The sequence below is a fragment of the Jatropha curcas genome, chromosome 5, assembly GCF_041381405.1.
Source record: "Jatropha curcas cultivar XTBG-Jc1 chromosome 5, XTBG_Jcur_1.0, whole genome shotgun sequence".
NCBI classification, from domain to species: domain Eukaryota; kingdom Viridiplantae; phylum Streptophyta; class Magnoliopsida; order Malpighiales; family Euphorbiaceae; genus Jatropha; species Jatropha curcas.
Window position 1 is genome coordinate 18,289,149 of NC_143155.1, and position 10,378 is coordinate 18,299,526.

Below are 10,378 nucleotides of genomic sequence, written 5' to 3' on the forward strand. Positions count from 1 at the left end.
CACATTTTGGCAACAATTGCCTAAATCAAATCATTTTGGCTAAAAGCCATTAAAATCAACATTTTTGGCAACATGCCTAAAAATCAATCAATCTTTGGCGAAATGCCTAAACACTCATGCACAAAGCATACACACTCATGCACAAAGCATACACACACTCATGCACAAAGCATACACACTCATGCACAAAGCATACACACTCATGCATTAAGCATACACCTTCAAAGCCCTTTTAAGAAGGCCTATCGAACTACATTGACTTTGATCTTCCATTCAAACGGAAGTACGTAGGCACGTTCGGGATTTCACCCCGGGTGGCAAGTCAAAATCACATAAACCTTTCATTTGGTCCAAATACATCATTCACCTTGCAAAGCATTCATTCATCGGTTAGTTCATCAGCATGACATAGTCTCGGGATCCATCTCGGGTTCGTAGATTGTGCCTTAATCATTGGGATAATTAATCTAGTAACTAGGTTAATTAAAAATAGAGTCACTTAGGGTTTTTTCCTAGTTTACCCTAAAATAATTAAACAAGGTGGCGACTCACACACTCACGTGCATTTCTTCTCATTCATCATATGCATCACATGCCTATGTATTCGGGGGGAGGGGTTCACACTACACGTGTATAATTTTCTATAAATTAGGTTGAACTTGGGTCATTTGATATAAGTTGAAGTGTTATTTGGACCAAAAGGTCAAATATGACTTTTTTTTTCCAATGTTACAAACTGAGGGCCTAAATTGAGATTTATTCCTTTTACTTAAAAGGAAAATTGTAAAATTGGGAGACATTAGGATAATTTTTAATTAAAATAAATTGTAGAGGGACTTATTAGCCCAAACTGGTTAATAAGATATCTAGTGTTATACACCATATAATGTTCATGTATAGATTTGGTTCGATTTGAATATAATAATAAAATTAAATACAAAATGGTAGTTTGAAAAAATAAAATCAAATCAAACTATTCAAAATTTCAAACTAAACCAAAATTTTAGTGGTGGTTTGGTTTGATTTGGTAGCGACATTTTAATTTGATTTGATTCGATATGATAATTTTGGCGGTTTGAAATAATTTTTCCTCATTTATCTAGTTAACAAGTTAAAAAAATGATTATCGTTATACTAAATGAGAAAATTGAATTAATACAAATTATGACATAAAATTAATATACATTATTTTAGGTAGATGTTGAAAGTTTTTAAATTAATTTTTTATATGTTTATTATGAGTACGGTAAAAAAAATATATATATATTCAGATGGTACTTAAGCAATTTATAAATATAAAATTTAAATGTTGATTTATTTTACATTTCTTATTAACAAATTATAACAAATATAATATTGCTTATATATAATTTATACATAATATATATTAATATGTTTTCTATAAATCTTTAACATTTAAACTTTTTATAAATAAAATATAAAATTTACCTAATGTGAAATTATTATTTAATTACTATCAAATATAAACTAATTTCATAATTTACTGTATAATATAATTGCTCAATACAAAAAAATTTCATTGAAAAAAAAAAGAATTGAATTATTTATCATATATATATATATATATATATATATATATATATATATATATATATATATATATATATACACGCGCATACACGGTTTGGTTTGATTTGGATGGCTTTATGAAACAACCCAAATTTTTATTTTCAAAAATTTTTCATTTAAATTTAATAAACTGACAGCGTGGAAAATGTATTTAAATATTCAAATGTGAATTAATAATTTGTATAGCGATAAACCGAATCGAAAACCAATTGAAAATCGAAAAATCAAACAAAAAAAATCAAGATTTGGGCTGAATCGAACCAGCCCAAACCTTCTAGAAACCCTCTTTCTTTTTATCTCCACGCTCATCCCATTCCCTCTCCCTCACCATTTTTGCAACACCTCCAGCAGCACCATCGTGCCATCACTGCCACCTCCTCTCCTCTCTTCTTCTTCTTCTTCTTCTTCTTCTTCCTTCTTTCTTTTCTTTTCTTTTCTTTCTTTTTCTTTCTTTCTTTCCTGCACCTGCGTTTGCATCACTGCCCAGGAACTCCAGCCGCTCCAGCAGAGGCGATCGACCACCGAGAGCCACCGCACGCAGCTCGTCGCGCCATCGCCACCGCCTAGCCGCCGCTCCAGCACGCCTCCGACCACCAACAGCCACTGCTCTCCGATCCGACACGAGCAAATTTCCGATCTAGCAAAAATTGGACAAAAAAAAATATATTTGGGGTATAAATTAATTTAACTACATTTTCGTTAATTAATTTAATTTCATTAATGATTTTAGTTAGTTTAATTCTAATAATTTTAGTTGATTAATTTGATTTTAGTAATCTTGAGTAATTAATTTAATTTAGCAATTTTGATTAGTTAAATTAATTTAATTTGGCGATTAGTTTAATTACTTGAGTAATTAAATTAATTTAAATAGTATTAATTTATTGATAAATAAAATATTTAGTTAGTAATTTTAGTTATTTAGTTAGTTTAAAATGAATTCAAAATAGTTATTGATTAATTAATATGAAGTAATTATTGATTAATAAAAATAATAGTTAGCTAAAATTAAATTCAGTATTAAATAATTTATTAGGAAATTTTGGTAATAATAAAATTTATGGAATTTAAGTGTAGATTGAAGGTAGACTATATTGTATGTAATTTTAATTTATAAATTATGGATGTAGGGTGATGTTAAGGTTGAATGTAATGTTGATATTGTTATTCGGATGGAGGATGGGAAAAATTGAATTGATTGATTGCCCGATGGATGGGCTGTGTGGTTTAGAATTATTGATATATTGTTGATATTTTAACAGGTAGATAGTCCAATTTTTAGGGGAGATGCTGCCGAAATTTCGGTAGAAAATAAAATAAATTTTGGTAGAAAAATAAAATAAATTTCGGTAGGAAATAAAATAGATTTCAGAAGAAAATAAATGAAATATAGTTAGATAGAGAAATAAAAATTTAGTACAGAAAAGAAATTAAATATCGAGATTAAATTACGTAGAAAAATTTAGAATATAAAATAAAAATATTAGAAGGGTAAAGGAATATTTTGTCTGATAGAGTTATTTCTTTTTGTATCATTCTTACATTTCATAGATCGCCCGGGTCCATCTAGTGCTCCTCTCGGATAGAATCAAAACTAGAGCTTCGTTCTCCACCACTGTGAGTAATAATAAATAATGCATATCAACACTGCATTTGCATATCATTTATTTATAAACATTATATTTTTTATTTACATATTTACAATATATTATAAGTATTTTATCATATATATTATGTTACGATCACTATAATTATATTTATATATTGTGCATTTGGATGGAATTGGTGTATTATGATGAATGAAATGTCTGATTATTTGTGCTGTGATTATACTGTGATTTGTTTGTGTGGAATTGGGATGAAGTGGGTCACCATGGGTTTGTGAGAATGGCATATGTGATATGGATCCTGAATATGATATGAAATTTGGCCGGGTAAATGGGAGATCGGCGCCCCCGTGTGCACCTACTGCTATGATCTGTGTGATATGGAAAACCACAGGTTGGTTTCTTTATTGGGCGCACCTGATAATCTAGATTTGATCGCAGCCCGCAGGGTGGCCTCCTGTTGTGAGCGCCTGATGATCTAGATTTGATGGAGACGACCGGGTTACCTCCTGTTGGTATGGAAAATAATAGAGAGAATGGAAAAACAATGAGAGGGCTGGTCAAGTGAGGATTAGACCGGTCGGCCAGTATGGGAGATCGGCTCCCTGGTGCACATGTGAGAGGATGAGCCATGTGGGAGGACGGCTCATCGGGGGTTTCGGTGACTCCACTGACTAATTTCCACGTGATGTGATTATTTGAAGGTGATATTGTTTGTGGGTGCTGATGTAATGTCATATGATTGACTGTTGTGTGTTCATTCAGTATACTAGGGTGCATTTTGTTTGACTGTATGTGGTGTGTATTATTTATTATTATTCACTGAGTTGCAAAACTCACCCCCCCAACAAACCTCCCAGGTACTAGGAAGCAGCTGATTTGACTGAAGCTCTGCAATCTTCTCCGCAGAGTTGTAAATGTAAACTTTATATTTCTGTTATTAAATTTTGGATGTATAAATTACTCTATTATCAGATTATTATTGAACTCCGCAGTTATAGGGTTGTGTATTTAAATTGGGTCTTATTGTTAGTACCACGCTATAAATTAATTATTGTGTAATTAGCTGCAGGTGAATCAGTAAGTCCATATTAATCAGTAAGTCCATATTATGATTATGATTTATTATGAACATGCCCTGGTTAAATTCTATGTATTATTTGAGATTGGGTCAGATGTTTGAAAATTTTTATCAACATGTATCTTTAAGTCATATGGGCTTACTGTTCTGATGAAATTGGGACAGATAGGTAGATAGATTGGATAATTTAGGCTTACTACGGGCCTCGGGGGCCTTAAGCTTACCTGGGCCCTAGTGCCGGTCCGGCCCACGGAATCGGGTCGTGACAAAGGTGGTATCAGAGCATAAGTTCATAAGTCTAGACGTAACTGCGGAGTAATTCCTGTCATGTCTTGACATTGTCTTCCTTGCTTTCCCCTTCAGCGTTATTCGCAGTTAGGTTAAAGTCAAGTTGTTTAGTATAATTAAATTTGTATCCTTGTTCTTTAGAGATGTGATTTGGTTACTGATGCTAAGGGGATGATATAAAAAAAAAAAAAAAAAATCCCTCTATGGAATAAATAATATTCATATATAAATTAAGTATGTAAGAAGATAAGTTACATATGATTAATAAGTTGAAGTCAAATACTGTAAGTGTGCTATTTTTATTTAATATGTGTTGAATGTGGAATACATATTTAAGAATGCATGAATGTGTGTATAGGTGTGCTTGCGGAATTGAGGATGAGTTGCTAATTATTTAACAAGAGAACTAAATGATTCGGATTCAAGGACATTAGAATCTATTTAAATAGAGTATTGAATCAGTATATGTATTTGATGAAATTTACCTGATGTTGGTTGGTGGAATTTATTATAATTATTGAGATAAATATTTTTTTTCTGGATGGAATATTAATTGGTGCAAGTATAAGTACATAATTGATCTTTATAAGGTTTAAATATTGAAGGATTTGGTGTGATTTGCTATAATAATTGGTGATGAGTATTTTTCATAAAGAATAATATTGGTGGAATTATTATACCAAGTGATTTTTAATTATGAGAAGTAATTACTGCTTGGTGGAGTAAAGTGTATTGTAGCATTCATCAGCTATTTCTTTTCAAGTGTATGAATATAGGGAATAATATAAATTATTGTGGTTATAAGAAAAGTAAATTGTGATCCGTAGTAAGAGACAAATTACTCTACTCTGTATGCATTTAGTAATGGATATTGTGTGGATTGTGACATCTTATGGTTTAATATGGTACAAGTAAGAATTAAATTTAATGGTATTTAGCCTTTTGATATTTAAATTAATTGTTGCACACTCGATGGTATGTGAATTACAAACAATGATTTTTGTTTAATGGGAGATTCTATGATCTGAGAAGGAGTTAATGACTCCATAAGGGAATTAAGGTACTTATGTTATGTAAATAGTGGGCTATGATGATTAAGTGTATTGATGAATGACATCGGACATGAAGAGATAATTGTCCAATTATTGAATTGATATAATACTAATGAATTAGATAAGTAAGGATGGATCTAGTCCTGTTATTGTTTGGATATTAAGAAAAGAATCAATTACAGAAACGTGAAGGGTATAAATTAATATGATTTAAATGAGGATAGTCAGTAATTAGAGGTTTAATAAATTAGGGATTATGGGTAACAAGATTTGATAAAAGTAGAAATAGTGATACCTCAGCAGCTTTAAGATAAAGACTTCTATACTTTGGGAATTCATGAGTGTATTAGACGGGACATAAGTAAGACCCTAGTATATGTAGGATGTTTAATAAGCCAGACTAAGTTTATGGATCTAGTATAATAAAACGAAAGTAAAAGATGTTTTAGAATAAGTAATTAAGAATATGTAGTTAGACAAAAAGAAGTGAAATATTATTAAAGGTAGAATGATGGAACATGTACACTATTGAAGGTAGGAAAATGGCTTTGAGGTTTAAAATAATTTATCACTATCGGTGCTAACTCTAATAAAATATTAAACAAATAATTGATAATGTTATAACCAACCTTATGAGGTGAGTTTCGAGAATTTTGTGGTTCATATATAGTAAATTCATATTCTAAAAAGAGATCAAAGGTAGGAAGTTATTGAATGTCTGGTGATATACAAATAGATAAATGATTTAAGGATTGTAATCCCGATGATGAAAGAACTTAGTACTTATATTCAAAAAGAAAGATAGACTTTCTACTGGAGAGAGAGATAAGAAAATTTTGACTTATGTAATTTGATAGCATCTAGTTGGAAAATAGTAATGATTGGGAATAAGAGTTGATAAAGGATTATGGGGCTTAGTTTGAGATGACAACGAATGTGAATAAATTTAATCTCTTGACGTAAAGCAATTAAAATAAGGAAATTCTATTAATTAGTGCAACTTTTGCAAGTTACTTGTTTTATTGGATAAAGAAGGAAAATTATATTTATGTCCTTAGTAGAACGTAAAGGTAATTAGAGTATTTTCATTTATTAGTAAGCTAGCTGGGTTTTAATTTACTATTTGTTTGGGATATTGAAAATTTGTGTAAGAGCAAACAAGTAGATTTGGAATAATTTTAGCCAATTTAGTGAGAAGTATACACGCAAGTATTTAAAGATTGAAAATATAGAGTATAAGATTAGTGGATGTGCTAACAAGACGATCTAAGAGTATATCTTATCTATACTTGATGGCTAACTTAAATGTGTTAATCTGGTGATTTATTAATTTAAAATTGCTCTTGGAATTATTGAGATATCAATTAGGATGAGAGTCATTAAGATATGATTGGAGTCAATGTAAAGCTATTCTGAAGTTCTTAGTAATTGGTGGCAATTATGATTGAATGAATATAATTGTGTTATAAATGGCAGATGTGACATATCTTGTGGCTTAAGAGACTACTTAATTCGTTAGGTCCATTTTGAAGAATTCAATGAGGTATTAACCTTGTTTGGAGTAAAGAATATAGAGAGAACATAATTAAGGTTGAAAATCTTCCTAGATCGTATTAGGTATAAATTTTACAATTTTTGGAGGTGATAGACATTATGATAGACTTGGAGAATAGGAATAACCTTATGATATTATTATCTGAATATTCTTTAAGAATTCATGGGATTAAGAATAAACATAAAACAATGGACATAGTGTAATCAGGAATTAGATTATAGGTTTAATATCCTTAATCTCATACTTAGCTAGAGCAAAAGGCACTACTTGTTTAGGATTTCTGGATACGTAGACCTAGGTAAATTGGATATAAATTACGGTTTGGAGAATTTTACATCTTGATTAAGCTTGTAAAAAAAAAAAAATGTAGACTGGATTTCATGATGGAATGGAGTATAATAGAACTGTGTTTGCGAATTTTAGAAAATAAATTAAGAATTATCCGGCATGGCAACAACTAATTTGGCTAGTTGCATAAGTTGTTGTCATAATTAGTTAAGAAATGGTATGATATGATAATTCGAGAAGAAGGATAGAGAGGTTAATAACTAAAATAGAGACTTGATTGTGAATTGAAATTTTCTCTATATAGTCGATGTATTATTTATTTTTATGAGAATTCTCATTAGTAGGAATTGAGAATAAATTATATATCTTTTGTTGGAAAATAGTTAAGTTGATAAATATGTGATGAGATTGGGATAGAAGTCAGTATATCCTATCAGTTGATAGCACTTAGCTAGAGAAATGTCTTGATTCTATTTGAAATAAGCTTGTAGTAGTGGCAAGAATTTGTTCTCTTTAATTGGAAATGATTCAAATAGCACTTAATGGCAGAATTTGATAATAATCGAAAACTTTCTTGAGTTGGCAGCAATCATCTTATTTAGTTATGAACAACTTCAATGATTATGAGGGCAAATATATGGAATTGGAATTGATGAAAAATGGATTGAGTCGGCATGTAGGTTTTGAATTTTAAAATAAGGAGTCCAAATTGGAATAGTAATAAATTTGATTGAATAGGTGGATTCTTATATCAGTAAGATTACATACTGGGTTGGTGTATGAGTTTTTTTGGAGTGATGATCATTGCCTATGATAGCTAGTGGGAGAATAAATGACGATACATCAATGTAAGGACACATGATATAGAGTTAATGAGATCAATAACCCTTACTTGAGCAGATGTTATAAGTGAATAAAATTCTTACGTGTAAAGGTGGATATTAGTGTCGAATCTGTGCTTTAAGTTATGAATATTTGACTTGAGGGGACAACTTGTAGACATAGTATAATTCACGTTTAAATTAACTATGGTGATAAGGTAGATAACTTTAGGGATGGATTTATCTTATAATCATCTTACCCTCTCCATAAATTAGATTTTCTTCCCAGGTCTGTTCATTGGTTTGTCTTAATTAATAAATTTAAGAAAAAATTAGATTCACCACTCTGACTAACGAACTTGCAACTTTATGTGAGAAGCATAACCACCATTGTCGTAAACAATTATTGTATCCTAGTTTCTTGTTTTTTTCAAAATTCGAGGACGAATTTTTTTTAAGGGGGGAAGACTGAAACAACCCGAATTTTTATTTTCAAAGATTTTTCATTTAAATTTAATAAACTGACAGCGTGGAAAATGTATTTAAATATTCAAATGTGAATTAATAATTTGTATAGCGATAAACCGAATCGAAAACCAATTGAAAATCGAAAAATCAAACAAAAAAATCAAGATTTGGGCTGAATCAAACCAGAATTGAATCGAACCAGCCCAAACCTTCTAGAAACCCTCTTTCTTTTTATCTCCACGCTCATCCCATTCCCTCTCCCTCACCATTTTTGCAACACCTCCAGCAGCACCATCGTGCCATCACTGCCACCTCCTCTCCTCTCTTCTTCTTCTTCTTCTTCTTCTTCTTCTTCCTTCTTTCTTTTCTTTTCTTTTCTTTCTTTTTCTTTCTTTCTTTCCTGCACCTGCGTTTGCATCACTGCCCAGGAACTCCAGCCGCTCCAGCAGAGGCGATCGACCACCGAGAGCCACCGCACGCAGCTCGTCGCGCCATCGCCACCGCCTAGCCGCCGCTCCAGCACGCCTCCGACCACCAACAGCCACTGCTCTCCGATCTGACACGAGCAAATTTCCGATCTAGCAAAAATTCGACCAAAAAAAATATATTTGGGGTATAAATTAATTTAACTACATTTTCGTTAATTAATTTAATTTCATTAATGATTTTAGTTATTAATTCTAATAATTTTAGTTGATTAATTTGATTTTAGTAATCTTGAGTAATTAATTTAATTTAGCAATTTTGATTAGTTAAATTAATTTAATTTGGCGATTAGTTTAATTACTTGAGTAATTAAATTAATTTAAATAGTATTAATTTATTGATAAATAAAATATTTAGTTAGTAATTTTAGTTATTTAGTTAGTTTAAAATGAATTCAAAATAGTTATTGATTAATTAATATGAAGTAATTATTGATTAATAAAAATAATAGTTAGCTAAAATTAAATTCAGTATTAAATAATTTATTAGGAAATTTTGGTAATAATAAAATTTATGGAATTTAAGTGTAGATTGAAGGTAGATTATATTGTATGTAATTTTAATTTATAAATTATGGATGTAGGGTGATGTTAAGGTTGAATGTAATGTTGATATTGTTATTCGGATGGAGGATGGGAAAAATTGAATTGATTGATTGCCCGATAGATGGGCTGTGTGGTTTGGAATTATTGATATATTGTTGATATTTTCACAGGTAGATAGTTCAATTTTTAAGGGAGATGCTGCCGAAATGTTGGTAGAAAATAAAATAAATTTTGGTAGAAAAATAAAATAAATTTCGGTAGGAAATAAAATAGATTTCAGAAGAAAATAAATGAAATAAAGTTAGATAGAGAAATAAAAATTTATTACAAAAAAGAAATTAAATATCGAGATTAAATTACGTAGAAAAATTTAGAATATAAAATAAAAATATTAGAAGGATAAAGGAATATTTTGTCTGATAGAGTTATTTCTTTTTGTATCATTCTTACATTTCATAGATCGCCTGGGTCCATCTAGTGCTCCTCTCGGACAGAATCAAAACTAGAGCTTCGTTCTCCACCACTGTGAGTAATAATAAATAATGCATATCAACACTGCATTTGCATATCATTTATTTATAAACATTATATTTTTTA

At 30.4% G+C, this 10,378-nt stretch overlaps 1 long non-coding RNA gene across 1 annotated transcript; it reads left to right on the forward strand.

The window, feature by feature from the left end:
• The first annotated feature begins 1,832 nt into the window (after positions 1-1,832).
• On the forward strand, positions 1,833-10,356 carry LOC149496317 (uncharacterized). Its single transcript, XR_016320964.1, has 4 exons — positions 1,833-2,262; positions 3,142-3,207; positions 4,058-9,363; positions 10,241-10,356. It is a non-coding gene; the product is annotated as an uncharacterized LOC149496317 (long non-coding RNA).
• The last annotated feature ends 22 nt before the right edge of the window (positions 10,357-10,378 follow it).